Source organism: Athalia rosae, chromosome 2 (genome assembly GCF_917208135.1).
Source record: "Athalia rosae chromosome 2, iyAthRosa1.1, whole genome shotgun sequence".
NCBI classification, from domain to species: Eukaryota; Metazoa; Arthropoda; class Insecta; order Hymenoptera; family Athaliidae; genus Athalia; species Athalia rosae.
This window is the reverse complement of record NC_064027.1, coordinates 12,868,626-12,896,619: the sequence shown is the minus strand read 5'-3', so window position 1 is coordinate 12,896,619 and position 27,994 is coordinate 12,868,626. Positions and strand designations below refer to the sequence as shown.

Below are 27,994 nucleotides of genomic sequence, written 5' to 3'. Positions count from 1 at the left end.
TTCCATCCGCACCTCTATTTTCCTTCATCCCACCTCACAATCCGTGCATCTCCGTAGCTGCAAACCATATTTCGTCTGAACTGATGAATATTAAGACCATTCAGAACCTGAAACAAAGACGATCCGAGCACACGAAACTTCTTAAACAAAGAAAGGGAAAATAGAGCTGGTTTTTATTCGCGAAGGTGTTTCTATACCGTCGGGTAATCAAGCGCAGCGTGTAAAGAGATGGATCTGTGAGGGTCTACGACCTCTTTCTTAGAAGTTGTAGGTCTTCTCCAACACCGATGCCCGAAGCTGGAGTGAAGTCTTAGGTATTAAAGTTATCGCATCAGATTTTTGTTTCGATTTTCTAATTTTTTTATTTGTATATTCGCTTGTTTTTTTGTTTTCTGGCGACTGTGATGGCTTCATAAAATAGCGTGGACAATCAGCGAAGGAGCGATACGTAGTAGTAATATAAGTCGAGTGCAGTAACAGCGGCGGTAGGAAGTTAAAAATTTTATTACAGACGTACGAATGATGGAAAGGTATATAATATTCTCGTAACAGGTGTAACTGATTGTAAATTATTCCATCTGAAAGATTACTAATTATAATTCGTCTTATGGGAACGACTTGATCCCCATCTACGGGAACATGCTCATTATTCATGGCAAGGAGGCAATCGTGGAAGGATGCGAAATATAACAGGAATAGGAAGGTAGCGTAAAGAATTCCGCTTGAAAATATTACGAGCTAAGAACGAGGGTTCTTTATCACGTGACGAAGGTAATGGCGGCTTCGCAGGCATCGCGTAACCACTCAGCTGATTTTTTGTCTCACTACAGGGTTTTAACCCCCAGCTGGGTGGTTTATGTATGGTAAGATGTCTGGAGAAGGAGAGAAGGTATTCGAGCAGAACATTACTTTTTACGTCAACGCCAACACTCCGTAAGTTTACCGCACGTTTATCCCTGGTCTTTGGGTGCCGGCTGATCACCCATGGAATTCATAGGATCGCCCTTTGTGTTCCTATTCGTTGCCGAGGCATGCCCGATTCCGAAACCGCGATGAAGAGTGAACGGTGAATCGACGCTTGTGATAGATTTCAGAAATCATCCACGAAAAACGGACGCGGAAAAAAGCAGAGAAAAACGCCAAGCAAAAAAAAAAAAAAAATGAAACCCCGGGAGATTGATCGTCGCAGAGTAACGTTTTCTTATACGATCATACGCGATAACGATTCACGTAGAGATTTACACCGGCTCGTGTGCAGTGCGTGAGTAACCTAAATATTACGCGTCCCGAGGAATTATAAGACAATTAGTAAAGTACAGCAAAAAACGGTACTGTAATTTTAATTAAAGCGATGCGGAAGCGAAATCACCGAGTGGACACTGGTCACGCTTCATGCCAATTTAACTCGTGTCACATCGTCCATTCTTGGATCGCAACAACGTGTGCTTCGTCGAACCACCGGCACATGTTGACTTGAAATGTTGTTTTTTTTTTTTTTTTTTCTTCTCCTCTTTCCTACATGTGTTATACGAAGATGCACGTCCTTACGGAATATACGCGATATGCGTGCGTACGGACGTTAATACCAAAGCACGAGTTGAGCGCGGCAGCCGATCCGGCAAAAAGAAAACTTGAAAACCATCCACTGAATCGAAGTGCGAGTGAACCGGAAGGAGAAACGTTCAGTGCAAGTTGAACTTGTGACGAGGACAATGAATTACAACCGCTTCGTAATGACGTAACCGTCAATTGTTATCTCATCGTAATAGTGAAACGAGTTGACCGCACGAAAGAATATATATACGTACATAATACCTATTTCTACCTGCAACTATTCGCGGTTCAAATAACTTGCACGTGAATCTTGTACACTTGCGTTGTACACCACATTTACTACCTCACGTATAACTACGTTCTGTTTCAAGTTCACGTTAACGCTGAGCAATATACAAAACATACAAGGGAAATTAAGGATGATTGGACCACCGGGTCAATTGGACCATTATATGAGAAGCTCGTTGCTCGCCTCGTATATTTTTATAAAACGCATTTTCCAATTGACCTCGTAATCCGGTCATTCTCACTTTCACCCACACAAACGGTGGAGAAATATTTCCCAGATAATCAAAGCTCTCCATGATGATTTATCTATGAATTTTATCAATCAAAAAATTATAATTTTTTGATCCAAGTTATCACGTGTCTGTCTGTGAATGACACGTAAGATCGGATAACCGAGAAATAGGAGGAAAATCACCACGTGGCGACCGTCAAGCTTTTCTCCCAACTTGGCAGCCCCCAGAGTTTGATGATCTGCTTATAACGTATTCGTAGAGCATGCTGCGCCGACTACACGATGGACTAAAATCGAACGATTACATTTTTTTTTCTGTTGCACATCGACGGAAGTTGAGATCCTCGATAAAACTAGAACTCGTGCGAGATTAGATAAGCCAAAAAAAGAAAAATTACTCGTATAACACGAAGATCACGTGTTTGAAAATTGCTCAGCTTATGCAAATGCAAGATTCGTTCAGTTCGAACCTTGCACGTCGTTTGAAGGGAAAAAGTTACCTCAATAAACCCGGGGCGAAATCGTTATCGTTATAGTTTTTAAACCTACGAAGTTTAGTTTGTTAGAAGTTAATTACGATGCTTCATTTTTATTTTTTTTTCTTAACCAAGCGCACGTATAGCATAGCATTTTACACCGCTCAACGGAATCTTGAGAACGTTTTTTACCCCTCTTTTGTTTCATATTACTTCACTCCCGTACATACTGCACAAAGCGAGGGCGTTCATATATTGTCCGTTAATTATACGGGATTTTAATTAGAATTCGAGCCAATAGTTTTTCCGTCTTATATTTAATCAACGTGCGCCGCATCAAAGAAACGATAAAATTTTCACACAGCTTTGAAGAAATGCAACGGCAAACCGTCGCGGTACCGCAGCAGCGGCACCTTAGGTGCATGTATACGGCTGACGATGGCTACGAACTCGCCACTAAATTACCGCGTGATCAAGTCTGGATAATTTATTAATATGAATTAGATTAACCGTGCGAGCATACGAGGTCGTCTGCCATCTCTTGAATCGACCAAGTTTCACCGTAGGCCGCGAACGGCGTACGTAGGTACGCATATCTTATGTGCGAACGTTATACGTACGGCTTCTACCTATAATCTGTAGTACACGCTCCGGAATACACACCTACGTTTATAAGGTATGTATAGTTACTCGTCCGTGACGTCATATATATATATAATACATACGGTTCCTGTTTACGACGCTACCTTATTTCTTGTTACGTATATCCAGATATACATACCATAAGTTTTTAAACATGCACCCGGCTCAGCTAACTCACCAGTAGTAGTAGATGGGTATTCGATACCGGTCGCGAATTCTTGCGGTAGTCTTCCAATTGCTTCGATACTTGGAAGACTGCTGGGAGTTTATTATACGTAATAACATATCGTGAGGAGGGTCTCTGCCTATTCCTACCTATACCTACCTGTACCGACTATACCATAAATTTATACCGAACCTACTACGACGTTCGGAGATTCACAACCTCGATTATTCTACACGCCTGAATACCCACGCGATGCAGCTTTGGGTGAACGAGATCTCGACATTTTCTAATTCACTAAAACACGCGCATAAAGCCACATGTAATTCGTCTGATAATCACAACGGCGTAATTCGTCCAATACTGCTGACGCTGCCTGAGGAACGTAACCCACGAAAGTGAGTAAAATGAATAAACATCAAAGTTAAGAATATGTGGATCGTGAATTAACATTCTCACAACATTATAATTTCGGCTTGAATATTTTTTGTTCCCACACCCTTTTTCTAAACACTCGAAATGAATTAATATTAGGGTGGGTTGAAAAAAAATATTTTTTTTAATTTTCTTAGCATAGGGGCAGAATTTGTATGCGAATTTTAAAGGGATCCGAATCTGAAAGAAAAATTGATCTATCTTCAAAAATGACCGAGTTATCCCCATTTCTTTGCATTTTTTGGCAATCCATGCATGGGTCGAAATATTCGAATTTCTCGGTCTACGAGGGAGCCCAAGCTTATTGTTAGCTGGAGTCAGGTAGCCACGGGCGCGCGGTTTGTTTTGGGGCGTCACCTCTGCTCAGCCCCGAAGGTGACGTCTCACAACAAAGCGCTTCGCTGCTGGCTACGCTGACTCCAGCAAAGCTCGGGCTCCCCGACTCAACTTCAATTTTAAGTCAAAAGAAGAGCACGTCATTCTTTGATTTTATACTTGAATTACGAAAATAAAAGGAAACAAATTTCGAACAGTGAACGAGTGAAAAACAATCACAATCGACAATTTTTAGATATTTTCTATGATTTTTGACCGAAAAAAATTTTTTTTTGCTCGAGGTACCCCACTTGATTAATTATTCATTCAAAAAACGAGTGAGCTACCTCAAAATATCGAGTAAAAAATTTTTTGCACATTTGAAAAATCTTCTTTTTTTATAAGGTACAAATTCTGCCCCCATGCTAAGAAAATAAGAAGAAATTTTTTTTTTCAACCCACCCCAATAAGCATCCAAAAAAAAAAGGGATTTGTTGCAGCAGGCAAATATTAATTGAAAATTGATTGAATATCTTCGTTCAATTAGGATAATTTAAAATTTATCTAGTCAATCAGTGATTTAATTCTAAGCGAAGTCTTTTGATTAAGATTGTAAAAATCACTGCCCTTTTTACTTATTGTTAGTAAAATGATCGTAGAGAGATTTTGTGATTTGTTTCCGTATAACGGAACTGTTTGGCCTGAAACAACAGGTGTTAATTATTTCTACTATGTGCGAATATGTACAAAAAGAAACAGCGCTATATAATCTTTGACCGCAACTGATCTTTCTTCAATATTCTCACATTCATGATGATTTCTTGTTTGACTTATTTCCATCTGGTTTGAGTAGAAATTTTTTTTCTATTCTTTCTCTTTACCGTAGAAATGACGATTCTTGCGAACGGTGATCCGCTGCGCGTGATCGTTTATACAAATAATAGCCTTTGGAAGTTCTCCGGTATAACTGCGGAGGAATTAAATCGCCGTTGGAATTTTCAATTGGAATAACCACACTCGGGGTGATCGTATCGATCGTTGTAACGACTTAAAATTCACGATCAATCGACGGTGAGCTACCGTACTCCCGCACGATTAATTCGCTATGCGGTGTATACTGTTAGTCATTTATTATTCAAAGCTGCGTTCAGGACTTTCAATTTTTTTGGACGAGCTCGAAAGGAACCTTCGGGCTATAATTGACGATTTCCTTTTCGGTTGGTCGCAATTTCGTAGGTGTATTTTATGAACACTTTTGCGAATAACGAGAACAACATTTAATTGAGAAGGAAAATTATGTGTAACATAGATGCACATGCCGAATAATGTAAAGACGTATTAATTCTGACGGGATATATTCATCATCACCCAATTTTTTTATTCCTTTTCGTTTAGCATGCACAAAACTTTGGTATGGCAGTGAGCGTGCGAACGATTTTACTTGAAGCCCGTTGCTCCGATAATTTTTCTTTATTCCGAGTTTTCTCTTCCATTGTTATTGATAGCTCGAGATTGGGGCTGGACAAATTTTTAACCTCGATCGCTAGACGTTCGCGATAAGTCCGCGTTAGTATCACAGCTTCGAATGCACGCGATATCTTCATCTCGATTTCGTATCGCCTCCGATCCAATGATGTTAACAATTGGAAGCGGTTGATTAATATAACAATAAATTCAACAGTCCGACGAAGATTTTCACAGTCATGGTAATTCATCTTACAAAGGAATCTGAAGAACCGCGAGATCTCATCGAGAGCTGCAGCGCGTAGCATCGGCTATCGATTGGATCGAAATTCAATGATCTGTGTGAGGTGGAATACAACGATCAGAGATCACTTCATTTACTTGTCAATTCGATTTCAGTGCTAGTTCTTTTAATTGACTAACGCGATTTGGTTCGGAATCATTTCAAGGTTCGATGGATATTAGTCGAACGAAGATACGGTACCTTATAAAAATAGCCCGCGTCTCATATTGTACGTTAGGATGGATTCCAATAACTCTATCCGACATGAACTGAAAAAAACTGAAAATATGAGTTTGCCAGAAGCTGATTCTCAGACTTAGGACATCTATTTTCTTTTGATAATTTCAACATCGTTATTAATTTTTTACGAGATTCGTAACGAATAACTACCGGTTGAAGATCACTGATCTAGCGAAAGATCCACGTACGGGTAGTACTACAGGATAACGGAAATTCCCACGGGATGAAAGAATGCGTGAAACATTCCAATACACTTGTATGCGCAAATATGTGTACAATAGGTATACACGGCACGTAGTAGTATGTGTAGAAGCTAATATGAGAAGGCTTCGCAGTTACGCTCGTAATTGAAAATGTTATGAAACACGTGACGGAGTAGTAACGATACCCACGTTTTTGAACACTAAATAACTTCCTCAAACATTTACAACCCGTCGGTTGTAATTTCCTATTCACACTCCACGGCGCCTCCCGTCAATTACAATCAGACTACGATGATGATGAAATTTCTTCACCGATATTACGATGAAGTTAGTCAGTCCGATCATATCTTCTAGATGTAATTTCGACCGAACAAAGCACCTCGGGTGCAAAAAAGTCTCTCTTTCGTGAAACGAACCCATCGGTCATCGGTGATCATATCTCAGCTGTCCGACAACCGATTTCATTGAAATTAGCCTTACAATAAACGAAAGTGATTCAACCTTTTTGACGTGGTGGCGAAATCAAAATATGGCTTATGGTGCACAGGTTAACAAGGTGTACACAAATGTCAGGAACGGTATAAAAATAATCACAAACAAGAGCGTATAATTTTTTCAGCCCTTTTCAGTGTTTCGAGAATGTTCCATGGTATCGCCAACTAAGGTGTTTACGTGTCGAGTGAAATGGCTTCCGAGAAACGTTGGCTGAGAATCATCGTGATTATGCGTCTTGCAATTAATTGCGAGAAGGAAACGCTCCGGCTATCTCGCGTCTTCGCCAGGTTTGCAGGTATTTGTTGTTCGGAAAATGCTCGCCTTCACGGAAAATTTAAGCAAGCCAACGTTGCGGACGTTCGGACGTCGCGCGCACCCCATCGCCTTCTTTCTGCGGCGAAGACGACTGGTCGAAGAAAAATTAGACCAAGAACAATTTCTACGGCCGGAGTAATTTGAGGCAACGATTCACCGCGTTGCATCGAACCGGACGGTCCGTGAGTAAAAAGACAATGGTGTTGCGAATCGTAAACTCGTGGCCCCATTAGTTACAATCACGCGATACACCGTATACCTAGTAGCATCGGCGAAACTACTCCGAGATGAATACGGGGAAATAATAGAACCGAGGAACATGATCTCACAGAACCTCCTACAGTACCCTCGGTATAATTTCTCTCTCTCTCTCTCTCGCTTCGTATTTATCTTTCTCTTTCTTTTGGCAGGCCCTTCTCACCAGAGTGTATGTGTAACATGTATATTGCAGTACGGGGATTTACGATTGGAGATATTTCTTTCGAATACCGCTATAGCCGGGTGTGGCAGGCAGGCCACTGTACGTGGCAAAAGGATTTAACTATCGACTCATTTTACTGCAGAGCTGATATGCACCCTCTGAACAGAGCAAATTGAGGCCGTTCAACCCGCATTTTCGACCGATTTATTCGTTGACTTTGCAGTTTTCCAATTTTTCAACCTCTGAACGACACACTTCGAGGAAAAATGACGAGAAAAAAGGCCGATCCACGAATCATTCGAAAACAAATTTGTTCCAGTGTGCATCTTATGATGCCGTTCGACGGAATCTGCACTTTCCGGGTATCCGGGTAAACCATTGAGAATGGAAAAGTCAGCTGAAAGATAGTAGAAATTTTTTGAAAAGAAAGTTTTCCTGCAAAATATCTTTGACGAAAGTGAAATTAGTCCGAAAACTTTGTTGCAAATTGTTGCGAAGAACTTCCAAAACTACGAATGTCGAAAATTCACATTTCCACCGATGTGGTGTTTATTACGATGAAAATGAGGTGAGGAGTGATGATTTCTGTGGTCACAAATTTACAACGATTTTTCGAACTCACAAGTCAAGTGAAGTTGAACTTCACTTTTCAAAGGCATATTCGAATTATCCTCAGATCGTAAAGCGTGCGGTTTAGTCTACCACGGACATTTAATGCTACAGCGTTTACCAGAATCTAGATGCAGTCTTATAACGTATTTTGTATCAAGGTGTTTGTACAGTTATGGATAAGTCATTGTAGAGATGAGATCATTAGCGGTTATATAAACCAAGTAGATTACCTTATATAAAGAGATTAATCGTGCTCGAGCTGCAGATCGTGAAAAGTGTTGACTCTGAACTTGACACTATAAATGGAGTGCAGATTCCGCTGATCGAAGTAGAGTTGTCAGCTTCAGAAGGAGAAAATCACTCTTTATACAACTTCATACGAAAAGTAAGAGAAACGTTTAAATTTTGCTCATCCGCAATAACTTACAGGCCAACCATTTTCCCAAAATTATCTTACGCCGGCTTTATATTTAGATCGAGAAACAGAGAGAAACTTTTTTTCCCGAATAAATAATTTCATCGATCGAGTCAACGAATAAAACAGGTGCAGCACGTGATTTCTTGGTTTGCCTAACGTGTGCCAATTTTGATCGACTCTAAATCCATCGCGGTTATTTGCGTTGGCTCAGAACGCGCCCCGTCTCTTTAGATTGAATAAATATCTGGGACACGAAGTTAATGTTTACCCGAAGGAAATAAGATGCAATAACATAGCGTAGGGAGTAACAAAAGCAAGTGGCAAAAAGCAAATATGCATCTAAATGGTTATGTAGATCACCCGATTGCCATAGGTACAGTTAGATTCGTATACTTGTACGAGGCTGTAAGTATATCGATGTAATATTATATAGCCTCGGTGGAGCAACTATTTTTCATGTAAAAGAAGGTTCTAGGATATTCCCGATGGATAATTATCGGGAGAAATTTAATGGCCATGTTTTCTTACGATTTTTTTTTACCCTTCATTTCTCAACACAGTTTCCGCAGTTTCTTAATGAAACGTGGTGCCTGCATAGCGCCCGTTTTTAAATCTAATCGGATTTTTATCCGCGGGTCATCCGAGATCTAATTAGACGCGAACGATTCCGGACCAAGATCGCAGTACTGCAGATCTGATCAGACAGATTTGAAAATCCCAGAGGTTGGATTTATTCAGAAATGATCCGATCTGGGCAGATTTACAGTTGTAACAGATTCGGTTTTATATCGGATTAAAGAAAATGTAATCAGATTCAAAAGTTTCAAGCACAGATCTGACGAGGGTTGAAAAAAAACTTGCCGATGATACGTTTGTGCTTTAACGGTCAGGAAAATAAAATAAAAAAAGAAAAGACAAAATTGTGCCAATATTGAAAATTACACGTTCCAGATGTGTCTATCCATAAAAAGTAAGAATTACCGTTTGAATATATAGGTATATGGGTAGATCGTTTAACCGAAAACGGTAAACCTCTGGATTTGTAACGCGTACGTTCCGATAAGTTGTAACGCCTCCGTGTAACGTTCCGGTTCCTGATTCATCATGCTGTCAGAAATGTGCGTGCGGCTCGGATCAAGGTTCTATGTAATTACGAGACTCTTAATCGTACATAGTCCCTACTTCACGCCTTCACCGACTCCGTTAAAATCACATGCACGGTTCAAAAATGACCCGCTCTCATTTTTCCCGCGTTGGCGACGACGACTTCTGCCCACGTGTATTACATACATATATATTCACAATCTCTATATACACACACACACCAGCGTACTTTCACATGTACAAAAGTCGACGTTAACCATCGTGTGTATTTATTTACACGTATGGTACCAGGCTACCGAAGGTATAACGCCGTCGGACCGCTAGCGCATCGAAGGCATCGGATATGCCTGACCTGTACCTTCTAAAGCCACTTCGTTAACGGTCCCGTAACCCAAAGGCCTCTAAGCAATAATGCCACCTTATTCACAAATGGTCAAGAGGGTCAACAGCGGGATGTATATCGATATACGGCAATACGAACGGATTTTCTTCTGACCACATTAATTGTTAGGAAATCTATGCACACGGGTCACAACGATTTATGGATTGTCCGAGACAGGTCGAAGTCTCCTCTTCGACCGACCGTTATCCGACGTTTCATTAGTCGTTCTTTTTTCTTGAAAAACTAAATTCGGTTTCTGGTTTACATCGAATTTTCACGACGCGTGAAAAATAATTTCCTCGACGCACACTTGAGTTTCTCAAACCCGAATTCCGGTGAAATTTTTCATTGTTTCGAGTACATAGCGTGCGAATCCATCGTCGTTTTGCGTGTATAAATTTTGCGTTACAGTCGGAGAAGTAACCCCGACCTTAGAACCGGATGTTCAACGTTATTGGAATCGTGTGTAAAAGGTATACATATATATACATATATATATCGTAGTTGAATATCGTTTCGTATATGTACTGTCAATTATTGAGATTTATGGCGTAGTTCGTTCCATTCGTGAATCCTTAGATTTGCCGTACTCGAGTTCATGCCGCATCGACGATATAATAACCTCTCTCCGTAGATTGCGCATAGTCCTCCGTAGAACGGCTAGACAATAAGATCTTCCGGAATACACGTGTTACGCCGTACACATCGCGAGTATTTATTTGTACGCGGAGATAGCTCGCGATTCGACGAGAAAACTTTGTTCGGTAGCTGGTAACAAATTCTTTCTATAATTTCTTAGGCCTATTCCGTTGCGTCGACAATCGCAGCAAATAATTGATCGATACGTGGCAAATAATAGTTCATTATCTCAGTGTAGACATTTATTGCGGTAGAGAGGCGTAATCAGACCGGACTCATAAACTGCACAGCTCGACTGTTTCAACATTAATTACCTATGTACGGATGGAAGGATGAAATTTCCTCTTCAAAAACTTGTACACAAGTGTGCGAACGATGAAACGAATAAAAAGTATGTAACGCTAGGCTCGTCGATGGTTAAAATTAGTATACAATACACGTCGCGGGTTCAATTAGTTCTAAGTTCTAAAGCGGTCATAGGATAGCTATATCTGACGGTCGTAACATCTCTTTTCATACTCCACCTTTGCATAGATAGCGTGGAAAAGGTATCTATGTAGTTTAATGACTCTTGTATGGCCTCACACTTGTATAAACTTACCGTAATAACGTGCGCTCTCAAAACACTTAACGTTATTGCCACCGGTGTGCGGCAAACTACTTGAATTTTCGATATTAATTTCCGTGCCTGGATAATTGGTGCGGTATAGCCGCATTGCATTTGTTGTTACCGAGGCTACATGTGTAATGATATGTGCCTACTTTGTTACTGGTGTAACTACAACTATTATCGTTACCGGGTATTCGAACATCCGCATTATACGTACCGCGGTAGATTTGCCGTAGAAACTATAAGTATAGGCTTGCGGGACAACGGAAATAACTGAATAACAACTACCGAATGATCTTCGAAGAACAACTTTTTGATTACGAAAAATTCATCGAGCTGTTGCGCGCTTTTTCTGATCACAAATTAACCACGGTAGAGTTTCATTTTCGTGTTTCGAATAAATGAAAAAGACCCAAACTTCGATTGCCTTCAATCAAGTTGTATGCATAAGGGAATTTTCGTTGCGAAAAGCTTCAACAAATTCTCTGTTTTTTTTTCAAGAACCAAGATGACGTAAGTTTCATTTTCGGATGACATTTTTGTTTGTTCAATTTGGAATTCTGATTTCATCTAAATTTCATCGAGGTCTCTCCCCGCTTGTACCGGATCGCCATCGCAAGCCATTAGTCTGTAGCAAACACAGGATGAAAATAAATAATGGAACGTACGTACCGGCGTATCCAACGGAAGCCTATAACCGGAAATTGATATTTCCATCGATCTTTTTTACCGAGCGCACGTCATGTTTACGTAACCGTGCAGCGGTACGGTGCATGCTGTGTGTATAATACTTTCCTTTTTGTATTTCATTCGCAGCCACACTTCAGCCGTAAAAACGGGTTCAGGTATTTCGCATTTATCCAGGCCTTCGAGAGCTAGTCTTCGAGGACGTGCATTTGTCGTGTTTCACGAGGAAACTCGACTTCGGTTCGTTCATCTTATTCAAAATTCCGACGGAAGGTTATATACCCCGAACCAACGTGAACTCGGTGAATATAATATCCTACGTAAATCAAGGTCTTCAACTGTTGGTGGGGGGGTAATGTGAGTCGCCTACTCCATCGGGTTTAATCTTATTATACATGTATATTCATGCCTACCTCAAACTCACGTTTACCCGAAGCTCAAGGACGAATGCGCGAAAGACCTTTCGTCCATCATGAATCCGTTCTCAACTACCATAGCGACCGAACGATTGAACGATGTCACATACAAGCGACTTGTGGTATTGCTGCAATGATGAAATTTGTTTTTCATATATGTAAGCATATTCGTTTTACATGTGTACTCGTGTAATACGTATCATAAGAATATTCCTATGGCTCATCCGCTTCACGGCTACTATTCAACGGCGCAAACCTATACTCGGATATGCCGAGGTTGGTAACCGAGCAGTGCTAGGGCAGGAATTCCACGGAATCAACCACCGCGGTGTGCGGCTTCAATGGCATCTTGGCTCAACGAGGATAAACTTTATTACGGGACCCTAGGTTTGTTCCTATTATACACTGTCCGGCATACTTCCAACACATAAAACTCCTGTAAGTTGTAAGTTTTTCCGCCGATTTGTTCGCTCGACTTTTATTCGCACTTTCATAATTCGAGACGGCGAGCCGTTGAAAACTGAACGGTGTCTTCGAAAGGCTTTTCCGACGAAACAAGTCGACCTGGAAGATGCCCCCGGTGGCCCTGGTTTACCAGGGTGTCGTCTCTTTCGTTTTCAATCTAGTTGGCGCGAGACTCGACCGTGAGCTGTCTCTTCACGGTTGCGCTTACATAATAAGAAATCGTGACGTTGTAAAATCATATACAAATGTAGCCGAGGTGATTTTCACGGTAGAAGTGACGATGATTAATCGTGAAAGTAAGAATCTCCGTGCAGCTTGCGAGAACGTTGACTTACGATGAGAATCGCTCCGTCTCAACCGATCACTGGAACAGATTCGCAGGTTCCTTTTTCTTTCTACTTTTTTTAAATTGAAACCGCATGCAAAAGCGGACAAATATCGAAACGGTTTTACTCGTTATCTTTGTGCACGTATAGGCTATACAAGAGTACATCGTTCAGTCGTAAAAAATCCGTATCGAAAGATATGAAATGCATGTAACAGCTGAGCGGCGCGTTCGACGGAGGATCCCCAAAGCGAAGGGGTGCTTGAACGACCGGCTCGTCCTGCGAGATGATGCCTGAGACCAAATATAGCAATAACGAATAAAGTAAGAATCCGAGCAATACTCCGAAAATCCTGTATAGAGGATTACAGCAATCGAAGACTTTCTTGCATCGGAGTATGCAGATGTTCGACAACCGCGAGTCCTTCTAGGGCACGAACGCAGAGCGGAGCGAACGTAACATCGGCGAAGTTACCCAGGCGAACAGTCTGCAGCGTATGAATTGAAATACCGATCGATCGAAAAAAGGCGAAATAATATAAGTATAAGAATAAGAATAAGAATAAAATGCGGCAGCAGCAAAGGAGGAAATACGAGACCAAAAATATAGACTCATCGAGCGGGTTATTACATGTGATCGATAACGATTATTTCTTTCATTGTCAGATTTGCTTTCGCACTTCACGTGTCCGGATCAATTTTGCGACGAGCGTGAATCTCGTGATTTTGTATGATTTTCTCCCCCCGTTCCCTTCTCAGAAAACGTGAGTACATAAATCGAGAAAAAAAAGGAGGATTCATATTCAATTTAAGTTTATCGCCTGCTGTGTAATGTTGATATAACTCGGATAAAAATGAATTTACATCCCAATTGCGGCTGGTTTAAATGCCGCATAGATTAAAGTAATGTGCACGAAGTTAATAATATGTTTAAGTTGATTTATTCTTCCGTAAGACAGATAAATACAGAAACGAACACCAATTAGAGTTAAACATATTCCGTATTCCTTTCCTAGCAAAGGGCTCGCGTAGGTACTACAACGTAGGTATATGCAATTATCACTCGTTGTATAATAAAAGTGGAACGATACGCGATATAAGACACCTAATAGCCTAACCCTATTTGCATTTTTATGCAAATAAATCTTTATTTACACAAAATAAAATATTTAATACTCGATTTAATGTGAAATAAAATCCACAATTTCAACGTCAGGGCTTTGATCGACGTTCGTTATCATTACGGTCACTAACGAATGAGGTTGATGATTCCGGATCATATCTGATCGACTCTCGAGCGGCTGTTAACGCCAATTTGAAAGTCAAAAGCATCAGATTCTTCTATTTTCATTCAAATTGTGGGTAAAAATAGAATAAATCAAATTTGACGAATCAAATCACAGTTTGCTCACAATAAATTTTGAATAATTAATCCGGGTCGATTTATCACGAGGGTGGGAGCCGATATGTGGTTGACACGGGATACCCCGCGTACAAGTGGTATAATTGAAGAGCAGAAATTAATTAGCAATTACAGGGTTGTATGTACATGGAGAAAAATAATGACGCTGTAATGTAATTACAAAGCTAGTTGACAAGCAAAGGCAAATGAGCCACCATACCCATAGACACGTAACCGGGATAAATTTGTCCTAGAAAATTTTCTATTACCCTACGGTATACAGACATATGGCTAAGTGCAAAGCGGAGGCACACACACCGTACGTGTGGTTAATGATTTCCGATGAACGATGAAAATTGCCAGAGGCAAAGCAACTCGATCAAACTGTAATCACGAGACGACCTTTTGTGCAGCGGAAGAGTATAGCTACGCGGAGGACGTTCATGCAACGGCTGTATTATAAACTACATAATAATCGTATAATAGTTAAAGTATATTATGCGCGCGTCGTTATTAAAAGACAAGTTAATTATACCGTGTATACATTTTCCGCTATATTTCACATTGTAGCAGAAAACTATCGAGATATAAAATTGGAGCCGAAGCGAGAGGGGTGTAATATACACGCGATGCTTCAGACACTGGCGAACCGCTCGTGAATCCCGGTATCCCATTACGAGCGAAATTTACGGATCGGGTACGCAACGTCGCCCAGCTGAAACACGGTGACGTGCGAAATTCAAACAAACTGCCAAAGTTCGGGTGATAAATTGCATTATCTCTATTTCCCTAATACCCAGACATATATACTTTCTCAACCTTGCGAACACCCTCTCACGTTTCTACGTACGTACATACCTCCGAAATCTATTCCGTCTAGATTTGCTCCGCTTTTCGCCCTCTGTTTCGGACCTTGATATGTATGTACAGTGTGGCCTTTCGGAACCGTGTGTCTTTCGAAAAAATGAAATTTTCACAATTTTTTTACGCCGAGATGACATCCCGATACCGCGTTACAAAGGTAACAAGGATCGTGACGCGGGAACAATCGTCATCTCTTTTTTTTTTCTACCCACCCTCTGGACGTGTACGGGTGTTGCACGTAACTCTTACACGTACACCCACACCTACTCCGGAGTAACAGAATTCAATAAAATTCTACACACAAACCAAACTTGCGGCCCTATAACAGCTCGTGAGATGATAGGAGACGTTGGAGTACAGTAATTTGGTGCACATTGTACGGAGGCAGCGAACCGTTCAACGGAGGACCACACGGTACGAGAGGACGTGTTCTATCTACCATCTTAGATTCTGGGCCATTGTAATTTTGGTCGTTGTTGGTACGCCCGGGGCTTGTGCACGTAGTACACGGTACGAGCCAAACAACCTGCTCGAGGGAATTAAGAGGAGAGAAAAAATTTATTCAAAAAAAAAAAGATAAAAACCGAGTGAGAAAAAGAAGAACGAGGCGCCAGGAGGCTATTTAACCCAAATTAGAGCTGCGATGTCAGCAGTCGCAACGATACCGCTTCACTCCGGAAAATAATTTATGCAACGCCGTTCGTGAGGCATTTTACATCGGTCGATGACGGGATCGAGGATCGATATTATCGTGCAGAGGTAATGAGTTCGCATCGTTCTAATTAGTCGACTGATACGCTACGTGTATTCATAGCTATACCCGTACGTGTGTTTCTTCGTGTATTCAACGTGTGCTATAAGGTCGCGTGTATACGCAACGTCACGAGGACCTTACCCACCCTGCGAGAATGCCGAAAAGCGTATGAATATCATTTTGCCCCGAAGCGATTAACCGATCCCAGACTGTCGATCGAAAAATTGAATCCTACGAAAATCTCTGAATATTTCCTTTTTTTTCCGTCGAATCTTCGTTTTGGATTCATGCAACCTCAACTGTCGGAAAATATGTGCCAAAATGAAAATCAGTTCAGTCAACGACACTCTGACGTATGGCAGCTCGCAATCAGCGACGCATTGTGAACGTCATAGCGAGATCGCAATTCCATTCCCACATCATCTTTGAATTATACAATTTTCTACATGGGACCAGAGCGTCTCCGAAGTGACGGAGCATACTCGGCGACGCGAGAATTCACGGCTAACGTCACAATTAAAAATAACTTTAATTGGTAAAAACATGGCGTGGGCTAACGGGGCTCACAGCCAGCGGTAAAGACCGACGCTCAGCTGTTACTCGCGTCCGATCTGTATCCACGAGGACCGCATGGTCCTGCATAGGTGGGAAATAAGAACCTCTGTGCAACGTACGTCGGACGCGGTTTTTCAAATTTTTGTTCCTATTTTACGGTACGGAATGTACCGGTAAAACGTCCACAGCCTTTTGAGAGAGAAAAAAAAGAGAAGATCGTGAGGTGTACTAAGAGTTTTAGTGCCCGTACCTCTACCTACATCGCATAATAAAAAATGGTGTAGCTGCCGGAATGCCTGAACGTTTCATTTGACTGTCAAGGTTCGTTATAAGCCGGTGACTCCTTAATTAAATCGTACTCGACTTTTTCTAATGAGATAGTTAACCGTAAATCGAGCGAGAAGGGCTACTGTCATTTCGAAGATATCTTGCATTACGATATCTTGCGATTTTTATAAAAATTCATACATGTAGAATGCGAAGAGGGCACATGCCTATATCCAAATCAGTGGTAGAGGAGGTAAATATCGTGAAACTGTACACCCAATTTGAGCATGCGCGAGTTATGGCGTCCATCGATCAGTGCAGCCAACGGTAAAAACCCGAGAGCGAAATTCTTATCGGCGCCTCAGCTGAAGCAATGCTTTCAGGGACACGCTGATTCAAATGCGGGGTAAGATTATCGCCTGAAAGAGTTTGAATCGAGTCGAAGATGCGGGTGAGTGCTGAACTCCGGTGAAATTGATCTGAAATGCCCCGTTACACATGCAACGAAATTTCAATCGATTACAAGAAGTGGCACGATCCGAGATTCTACGCGATCCTCAATTTCTTTTTATAGTTTCTGTTCATACTTTTCACGCTCTGGGAACGGGTTTCGCGGCACGGAGAAGGTGGTGTCATCTGCTCGGTATACACTTACTTCGGGTTAACGGGAGCCAGCCGATGCCGCTGTTCCTAGACAGCTTCCTCGCCAGTCAAAATGCATCTTTGCAGCTTGGTTGTGAATTAGTAACATTTATGGCAACACGTCGAGACGTCGGACGTTCGTGATTTTAGCTGCGACGGCGTCACGTCGGAGATTCAGTTGGTCGTTACATTTTAATAACAGATTTGCGGTAACTGTCTGCATCGTATAATATCGAGGGATTCTAGATTTTCAGAACATTCAGTGGCATAATTGCGAAGGAATCATTAAGAATCTCGGTCGTCGGTTATGCTGAATTAATAGTAGCAAGTTCTGCAGTCGTGCGTTGTACATGGATAATGCATCGTCGTGTACCACACGCACAATTTTCTCGTTCTAGCTCCCTTCGGTTCACGTCTGCACGCACTTTTTTTCCACTGTGTCACGTGACGTGATATATGTAGAATCCATTTTTTTCCAGCGTGGATACCGCACCTACAATAAAGTCATTACCTGAAGTATGATTGGATAAAAATTTGCATCGGAATAACGTAAGGATCGAGAAGTCCTTATCTAAATCATCTGGCTAATTAGTAATTATCATATACTTGGTTTTGTTCCGATTCCGTAATTATTTGAATATTGCAATTACGTACCGATCCTCCGGAGTGAGATTTAGAGACGATCTAGAGAGATCAGCGCTCGTCGGATTTCTCTTAGCATTCACACAGATAATAACGTTTACGCGTAATTGCATAAGAAACCAAACAACTCGAGCAACATCCAAACGCGATATAAGTTGGTGCACATAATTTCAACGAAATGAAACGTACGAAAGGAGAAATGAAAGTAAACTTCAATGAACGAAATCAAGCCGCTCGTAATCAGCGATGAAGCACCGTCTATTAAATGCAATCAAGATACTTTGTTTCTCGGTATTAAGCGTGCATGCGAACGCAAATTCGTCCCTCGGATGAATTTCATACAAAAGTGACGAGCGGTACATTTTCCGAATTCGCGACGCATATCAAACGACGATAATATCACGTTCTCCAAGGAAGTCAAGAAAAAAAAAAGAAAAACCAAAAAGTCTCACCATTCGTCACTCGGATCACGGAAGTTAAAATTAATGGTCAATCCGAATCGTTGCGTAACAAGTGCCGTTATCATTACTGTATGGAAATGCAAATTTCCACAAGTATTCGAAGCCGAATGTCACTTCCGAGCGTATTTTTCAAGTTGGAATTTTTCCATAACTTTAACTTGAAAAAAATGAAAAAAAAAGAAGATGAACCCCAAAGAACTGTTGCGTTTACATAGCCGTTAAATTATGTAATGTTTGAACTATTTGCCAAATAGTCGGTGGGATATTCGAGATAGTTGCAAACGACGTGCCAAGTCACGAGTATTTATACGTCAATCTTTTTCTTTACTCACAAACTTATTCACGTGATGCTCCATCCATTTGATCCGACCGCGCCACGCGAACTGACGTTTCCTTGACGAAACTAAAAAAAAAAAAACGATGTCCAGAATCTTTGGAAGTGTGAATACAACAGAGATAAATATTTTTTTGCAGCACAAGTTCATTGGCATGATATATTTTCATCCTGACATTTCTCACCGAAGACCAGACCAGTTTCTTAACGAATTTAACACAATATGCCCTTCACGTGAGGTGATGTAAGAGAATAACGTCACGTCAGACGGTCGTTGCAAGATGTGACAAAAGTTTAGAACAATTAAGCTTCGTTGTTTAATTGCCTAAGAATTGTTGAAAATTTCGTCATAACGTTTCTTCTCGTTCACACGATAACGGCACGCTTTTGAAGAGGTTTTTATTTTTTTCCTTCTCTTCTTTTCTGATTACGAAACTTTCGGAGCCGTTAATACGGGAATACGTATGAGTGAGTGTGCTGCGGCTTCGCAAATATCTAATGCAGTTATACCAGGTCCGTTTGAAAAATGAATCGCGATAATTAATACCGTTAAATATCTATTAATCTCAGCGTGAACTTGAATTTATTTCCTAGGACCGCGTGGCGGTAGCTCGATTAAAACCAGTAGATTGTACGCGCCTGCGAGTAAGTATGCGAGAATTATAATAACATTTCTGTACGCAACTCTAACTGAACGACCCCGACTCGCCTCCCAACCGAGTTAATTGCACCATTTTACCATCATCACCTTGACACCGCTTCGGGGGACCAGAGACTTCTTCAACGGTTATATACAACGCCTTGCACCTCCGGCGGGGAGTCGCGTTTAATAACCAACCCCGTTAATTTTTCTACCCCATTTATTTCATCCTTTAACTAACTAATTAGATTCCCCGCACCGCCGGAATTGTCCTTTTTCTGATTAGATGATCTCATTTTCATCATCGCGTCATTTGCTGCTACATGAACTGAAACTTTACGAAGCCAATGCCGATAGCAGGTCCGATCATCGTGAAAAATACACAATCCAGACGTAATATTCATTTTTCTACGAAATAAGCACAACTCAACTTCACTTCTAAGTTTTCGAGGAACGCAAGACTGAAACTTCGTTCTGCCGGAATTCTTGATAATTGAGAAAACAAAAAGACTCGATTTGCAGAGATTCCTGGTTTTTGAGACACCCTGTAGACATGATCGTCGGAATGATCCTAATGGGAAATAGAATAATTCGGGTCTTCCTCAAGTGGACGAAAAAAAATTCAAATCAATTTTATAAATATTTTTTTACACGGATATATTTTTGGATTTCCGGAGCAAAGATACCATTCGCCAAACCATTTCATTATAATAAACAATTTGAGTTTCCTTCTGCTTGACCTATTCGAGTAGCATGCAGAAAATAATTAGCAATTGAATGAAGCCGCAAGCGGTGATTTCAAGCCCGGTACTTTTGTATTATTTTAGCATAATAGGTAAATTTACTACGCGAATAGTTAAACCATAAACGATGGTTCGTGTATAATATATGCAGAAATTTTACCAATAAATTATAGTCGTGTTCGGTTTTCAAGTAAAACTTTTGTTGACCATTTCCATTTATAGAATCTTGCGTCAGAGGTTTTTGTACCGTTGCGCGTGGCCCATTTATATTGGCACAACGCCCCCTCGTGTATGACGTACACTCGCACTTGGAAAAAAGTCATCATCGCAGGAAATAACTCTGCACATCTGTTTGAAAATAGTTACATCTATGGGGCATTTCACGTCGACTTCCTCATTTCTTTTCTGTTTCGAGTTCGGCCATTCCGAAGCCATTCCCAAAGATCCTATGGCGGGTGTAACAATCTCTGAATTTTGAGTCAAAGACATTGACCGGCACTTCTTCATAGTTTTATTCAACCTTTTTCGGAAAATACATAGAGAATAAAATCATGAAAATGCCTTCTGAACACGTTTCGCGGCATCCCGCATCAAACCAACATTGGAATGCATATCAGGAGTTTGAAAATTAAGGGGAATTTTTTGATTACTCAATAAAATTGGGGTGGCTAATGTTGCGCGAAACGCCCTGTACATTCGTATGTAATACATTGAATCACCGGTGTTATATAGTTGACTCACCAGGTAGCACACTCTAATATGAGAAAGACGCGTAATCGTAAAAAAATCTCAACCATCAGAGGAGTGTACCCATTATTTGCCTACGACAGAAGAGTGACGGGTGGGTATACGATGTAAAGAAGATATGTGAATAACTTAATGTGAATATTGTTGAAAAACGTAACCGCAAATTCATGTGCCCCATATTCGAGAGTTTTACCAGCTGGTGTATTATACAGTTAGGCGAACCGAATTTCGTAAGTCCATGAGAATTCCCTGAATCTTGCCAAACGGACGATGAAGCGAGCAACGATTCGCCACGGATCGAGCTTTTTGCCGTAAACTTTGGAACTCTCCGTGTATCTTCACCTGGACGGTGAAACGTAATTATACTAAAAATTTCAGAAACTGGTCTAAAAAAAAAAGAAACGTATCAACGATTCTTGTCCATTTTTTTTTCCCTTTTTTCACAGAAGCTTTCATAGGAGCTTTGACAGGGCTGATCTCTATGCGTCGAACACGTTCGTAAAAAATATACCTGTACGAAGGTTTGGGTTTATATGGGAGGATAAAAAAAGTACAAGATACGCTAAACCTCCTTCCGTTCACCTTGCTGGGGGATGAAAATAGGAGAGTTAGAAAACATGGTTTTACTTCTGTTGCTGACACTTTCGGGGCCAATTTCATGGGATTACTTCCCAGGGTTCAAGGAGTTGAAGAGTGGAAAGAGGATACTAAGGCTGCCAAAAGTTCAGGACTACAACGTGTTCGAATTCTTTTTGTTTTCAGATTGCCGTCGTTTTTTCTTTCGCGAGTAGCGATGTATCCGTACAACAGACGTGTTCGAACTTAGCACTTCCTATTCCTTCAAAACAAAATGGCCATATTTGGCTCAAAAAATGTTCACCGGGACCAGGAATCGAAACTTGCGACATGTGGTACGTAGTGAAAGACTAGCGTATGATTGTTTTTTTTTTTTACGAAAATCAAAATGACCGGTGGAATTTTTGGGCTGTAAAATTTGGTTGATCCATTTCCTTGCTTTGTAAGGATATTGATTCGAGGCAGCGTCTTTAGAGCGGAAATTTGACGCAATATTGGCAAAGATATAACGAGTATAATATTATAACTGTAGATATCGAAGTGCACTTTGAGTTTTGAATAAAAATTTAATGCTGTCCCGGAATGCAGTTGGTGATGATTAGTAATTAGTGACAATCAAATCATTAGTCGGAAGGCGAAGGCAATTATAACAGTGAGTGCCAGTAACCTCTATATTCATATAGTATATTAATATGTACGTGCATACACACGGTTGTCACTTCCTTGAACTCTATAATCTCAATACGGATGACTCGACTCACACGTTGCTTCTACTTGCACCGAAGTTTTACCAATACCTACACGCGTGACGTGCGAAACTAAGACGAATAACTCGCACAACTTTGACACGCGAGACCCTAACAATGCCTTTGTCATTTCCGCTACAGTGGGGGTTCTTGATTACTTTGAAAATTACTAGAGCACTGTATCAGTCTGTTTGACGCTCAACGAGAGTGAAAAATTTCAGTGTAACGACACTTTTGAAAAATTGGCGATATTGGCTCAACGAGTTTCATATACCGTGGGGTAATTGGACGGTGATGAGCGGATACGTCTTACCCGACCAGAAAAAACAAGGATTTTTTCGGAACTATCGAGGGAACGTGAGGATCGAAGTGAAGATCGACCCAGATAATGAGAATATATCAGTTGCTCAATAATTGTCGATTACGATATTAATCATTGCCATTCGATCAAAGCATGTCGACTCTCGTCAGCGACTCGTGTACTACTTGGGTTCTCGTTTTTGCGCGTCGGGGTAAAGCATTCATGTTTTTTTTCCGATCATTACTTTTCCTCATCAATTTTAACTGGAAGGGTACACTGCAAGCTGCTCATTTTTTTTCGATTTTTCTTGCTTGAAATTACTTTGACCAAGTTCTCCTATTCCTTCCCATAAAATGCAGTATACGCTCGCTGTGAACTTTGATAGCAAATTATTCCGGTCTATGTAAATACAACGGATTATGAAGCTTGGCTAATGAATATTCTACGTGCAGATATCGAATGAAGAATAAGTGGCGTCGGATATACGTACATACATACGAACATTCTTTTGTTTTCACAAACGTTCTCCGAGCGGTAAAGTGAAGGTGTGAAGGTGCAGAGGACGTTGATCGCCGTGTGAATTACGAGACACCTACACAACGACGTCTGAAACCGGCACTGGGTCATTGCCATCGCATATCTTAGCGCCGTCTTGATTCGACCTTCGTATCGAAGGACAAGAACCGAAAGGGCGTAGCCCGCGGGATTTCGGTTGAGAGTCGTCGTGCTGCTGTGGAGAGTCTACGTCCTCGTCGAAAGTGGAGAGAAAATTTTTCGGATATTGAGAGAGGGATTTCGAAAAATCAAGCCTCGCGTGATGCCGGAAGGGTTTATGACTCTAAAGAATTCAACGGGGTGGAAAAATTTGAAAATTAATTCGGGAAAGACTCCAAACTTCGAAAATTGTTCGACAAGAACGTCGCATAAGGTTGAAACTTATGCTGGAATCAACTTATTTTTCCTAACTCTTTCTCGAAGATACGGTATTCCCACTTTCTTGCGGGCTACGTCCTTCCGGTTCTCAACTTTCACCAGCGAAATTCGGAGGTCGTTCAGGATTTTGAGGGTAATATAAAAGCGTGAAATGGCCCCGGAGGGCGAAGTCTAGACTGCTTTTATAGTCTGTCGACGTAAAATTCTCGGTTGTCAAACTAAAATAAATATTGACAATACATGCACGTATGCATGTACTTCAATTTCAGTGAAATACTGTTTTATCGTGTACGCAATTTATCATTTTTTCTATATCGGTTTAACAAATTGTGAGAAATCAGGAATTTTAAAGGTACAATCTGGCGTACGGTAAATGCGGGTACAATTTAACGATGAATTAAAAATAAAACGGCGGTATTCCACGCAGAAACTTGAATAATAATAATAACGGTCAGGTTCCGTTCATCTATTTGCGATTAAATCAGAGTAAGGATCCTGAACTCGTGCGCGAGGAATGAGATTAAATCTGAAACGCGGGAAATTATCAAGCGGTGATCTGTGAAGAAATATCGCTGCGAATCGACCCAATTGCCCCGGCCTGACTTTGGAAATTATGTGACTCGGGCGAAACTTCGGTGTCAAATTCGAAACCGAAATCGATTAGAAAAAATTGAATTTTCAAACGATCTTGCAAAAAATCACCCAAGTCGGGCGAGGCCGTTAGACGATGAATTTTGATCCACAAAATCACTCGTAACTCGGATATTCCGAGCCTCGCTCGTCATCAACAGTTTAAAGTAACGGGACCACGTCGCTCGAGGCAAGGCTGCGGCTATGGTGTACAGTATATGGTACATAACTATATATACGTACAGTACATAGCGTCCAGGTTCAAGATCTCCGTGCAACGTTCGCGGAAGGAATTAGGAAGGCCGTGGTCGTCGGAGCGCGAGAGACGAAGAGAGTACGTAACTCGAGAACGGAATAAATACGTGAAAGATATATTACGTGTATGTTTTGTTTTTTTTTTCTTCTCTTTTCTAGGAAGGTACGTGGACCACCTGATTATTCTTTTTGTTAGTCACCTAGCGACATCGCTTCATTTTTCATCTCCATCGAGACATTAACTTTACGTGGTAATACACCTGGTCAAGGTAAACCGTATGCACGTTGCGTGCGTGTATGAGGTATCTTCTATCTACATAAGCTCGTACGTTCACCGCTCTTCCACGCACTCATCTCCCAACCTTGAAAAGTATTACAGAACTGGAACGACTGAATCATGAACGTGGTCGTAATCCTTGCGGCTCCTGTAATATAGGCGCCGGTTAAATAAAAGGGCGATATGCGCCTCTCTAAAGTCAATCGAATAGGAGTCGTGTGATCGCCGCAAGACATCGAACACTTCGGGATCGAAATATGATGATTATCACTTCATGCCGATGAACTTCAAATTGCCGTATTACTGTACAGCGGCGCAATGCGTGATGAAAAATCCATGATTTTTATTGTTTCTTATTTTCAAAAAGAATCTGATTCAAAGTCGGAAAGATTGAAAAAAAACATTCTCAACAGAACTATTATTAAAAAAAAGTATGGGATTTTTTTTCTTACCGGTAACGACTCTTACAGTGATTTAAAAAATTCGAAAATTGTTCGCACCGGAATTTTTGGCGCATACTTACAGAGAGTTGGACTAACGTTCCTTTTTACCGGTTTGTCCGATTCGAATATTTTCCACCTAATTTTGCTCTTTTTTCTTTCGTTTTTCTCTACACAAATTTTTTACAATTTTTATAATACCTCTAAAAAGTTGATACTTGAACGGTACGGATAATAATCTTCATGTACAAATGGGTCTTATTTCTCAACGAAACGGAGAACGTATATAACATTCGCCATACGGATGAAAGCGGAGAGATTCCTGACAAAATCATTAGAGAGGGAGAAAAAGAGGAGCGATAAAAAATCGCTTAAGTGCACGGACTGCTAAAATGATATGGACTACTTTCGAGCAATGTTATTACCGAATGTTATAATTTTTCTTCTTCAAATTATCCAGTCTTTTCGTTGTACGGCTTGTAACACAGTCATGATGTCATTATTAACGAAAATATAATGACAAAACTATCGAGAACAGAAGCAAAAAAAAAAAGAAAGAACTGTTACAGCTCAATTCAGTTTTTCAACCTCAACTGCAGCCTCCTTGCGGGATAACGTGACGTTGGCGACCCATCGGTAAATTCAAAATAACCACGGCAATTCTCGACCATCACAGTATGCGGTGTATCCGATGAATATACATTTATATTTTAATACGTACAAATAAATGAAAATTATTGCACCCCGGGGGGGTTTTGTAATTGGTCCGCGTCTACGGTAGTGATCTCAACATCGATTAACGCGCGAACGGGCGCGGAAAGGAGGTCATCTTATCGTGAGTGAAAAAACTAAACGTTTTCTGTCACTTTTTTTTCCAAATTTATCTCAGACTGCACATAGTCTGTCTGTGCCGAAATTACTCGCCGAAACGTAAAAATGGGTGTACAGTTTCCTGTCTGAATGAGTAAAATCGGGGATACAGAGTGTATAAGGCTAACTGTAGAACGTAGATCGACCTCAAGATAGGAGGGCAAATCTATTTTTAGATATATATGTATTAAGGTCTAATAAAGTTCGAAAGCAACGAACAACGTTTTTCCTACGTTAATCTTCCGGAGAATGGAAAATTGCGATCAGGGATATGTAAATATTAATACTAATTGTAAGAACTGAAATTTCAGCCTGCATTTTTAAGCCCGAATAAAACTTGAAGCTATTTTTAAGAATAAGAATTATAAAGTTTGTTCTGAAACACCCTAATATGTACATATAAATACGAAAATGAACGGTGAAGTATCACCGGAATGAAAAAGAGAAGAGAAACTGTGGAAGTATGTACGAGGGGGAAAGGACTCAATTAAGATTGACTAACGGGAAAAATTTCAATTTTCTACTCCGCATGATATGAGATTCTTGAGCTACCTTTTAATAAAAGATCAATCACTCAGGCGCGCTAATAAGAAAAATTTTATCTATGCACCACGTCTGATGCATTGTGATTATTATTTTATTCACAGCGTCGGGTACGACAGGCTACTATTTTGCAACATACTTTGCTTGTACAGTAATAATTAACGATTCGCTCTTGTGCTACTCAATTATTTAATAAGACGTATTAGCAACATGTTCTCATACAAGAAAGTATCAAATATATTTCCTTTACGTATACGAGCAAAAAAAATTATTTTCAGATCTTACGAAGCGTCGAGATTTTTTTTTTGTCCATTGTCCATCTACCCTGCGAGGATCTTGCACATCCATATAATCATATTTATAGACTTGTTTTTGCGATACAGTTGGTACTTCTCAATAGTTTATTGCAGGCTATTAATTAGCTATAGCGCGCAACTGGAATCGAGTTCGCGTAGAATTGAAAAAAAAAAAATAAAAAAAAGTAAGCGAATAAAAAAATAAGTACTGCAATTACGACTATAGCGGGTGAACTGAAAATACATTCGCAAAAATCCTTCCAATATTATCCTGATCCAAAAGTAGGTCTATGTATTATACGTAGCTTTCTTATTTATCTATTTATGTTACATTTTTCTTTAATGTTTCAGAAAGTGGGGTAACTTTGGAACAAATCCAAGTGAAAACTGAAAGCCCCTTCTCGACTACAAGACGACCTTTGAATGATGTGGACATTCACCCCCGAGAACTTGGCTCATTTTGCCCTGCTACTGCAAAACTTTATCGGTCACAGGGAATCGGAAGATCGAAAATAAAAAATGATACTCACGTTCTTCCACGAGAACTGCAATTTTTGAAGCCATTGAACGGCCTTGAAGTATTTCTTGTCCACTTAGAGAGATTTTTATTTCAGCCCCTGTAACCGCGAACGATATTTTACGGTCGAAAAAAGAACAATGGCGACATGCAAGATGATACAAGATAGACGCTTGCAGCGATGCTGCAGGCACATAAAAGCTAATTGAATCCCTGCCAACTGCACGTAACCGATAGACAAGTGAAGATAATTGGTAATCCGATAAAAAAAATTCAACATTGATTATCAAATAGATTATTTCTCTTTTATCCCTAACAGGATCCGAATAACTTAGCGAAAAGCTGCTTCTCTTGTACGCGTGTACGTACCAACAG

At 40.6% G+C, this 27,994-nt stretch overlaps 1 protein-coding gene and 1 long non-coding RNA gene across 5 annotated transcripts in view; one reads left to right on the top strand and one right to left on the bottom strand.

The window, feature by feature from the left end:
* Positions 1-22: 22 nt before the first annotated feature.
* On the bottom strand, positions 23-27,770 carry LOC125499964. 2 transcript variants are annotated; one of them, XR_007277088.1, is made up of 4 exons: positions 27,633-27,770; positions 19,104-19,174; positions 17,682-18,161; positions 23-107 (listed from the first exon to the last, which is right to left on the bottom strand). It is a non-coding gene; the product is annotated as an uncharacterized LOC125499964 (long non-coding RNA). The 2 variants fall into 2 exon arrangements; XR_007277087.1 differs by lacking the exon at positions 27,633-27,770 and adding an exon at positions 20,649-20,941.
* LOC105684752 (nose resistant to fluoxetine protein 6) overlaps positions 27,736-27,994 on the top strand; it is a 28,197-nt gene continuing 27,938 nt past the window's right edge. For 2 of the 3 annotated variants that reach the window (XM_048650581.1, XM_048650578.1), the window contains exon 1: positions 27,737-27,873. The gene's annotated coding sequence lies outside the window, so the exon portion shown is untranslated. Of the gene's footprint in view, positions 27,874-27,994 lie in introns of all 3 variants that reach the window. The other variant, XM_048650580.1, reaches the window with a different exon arrangement.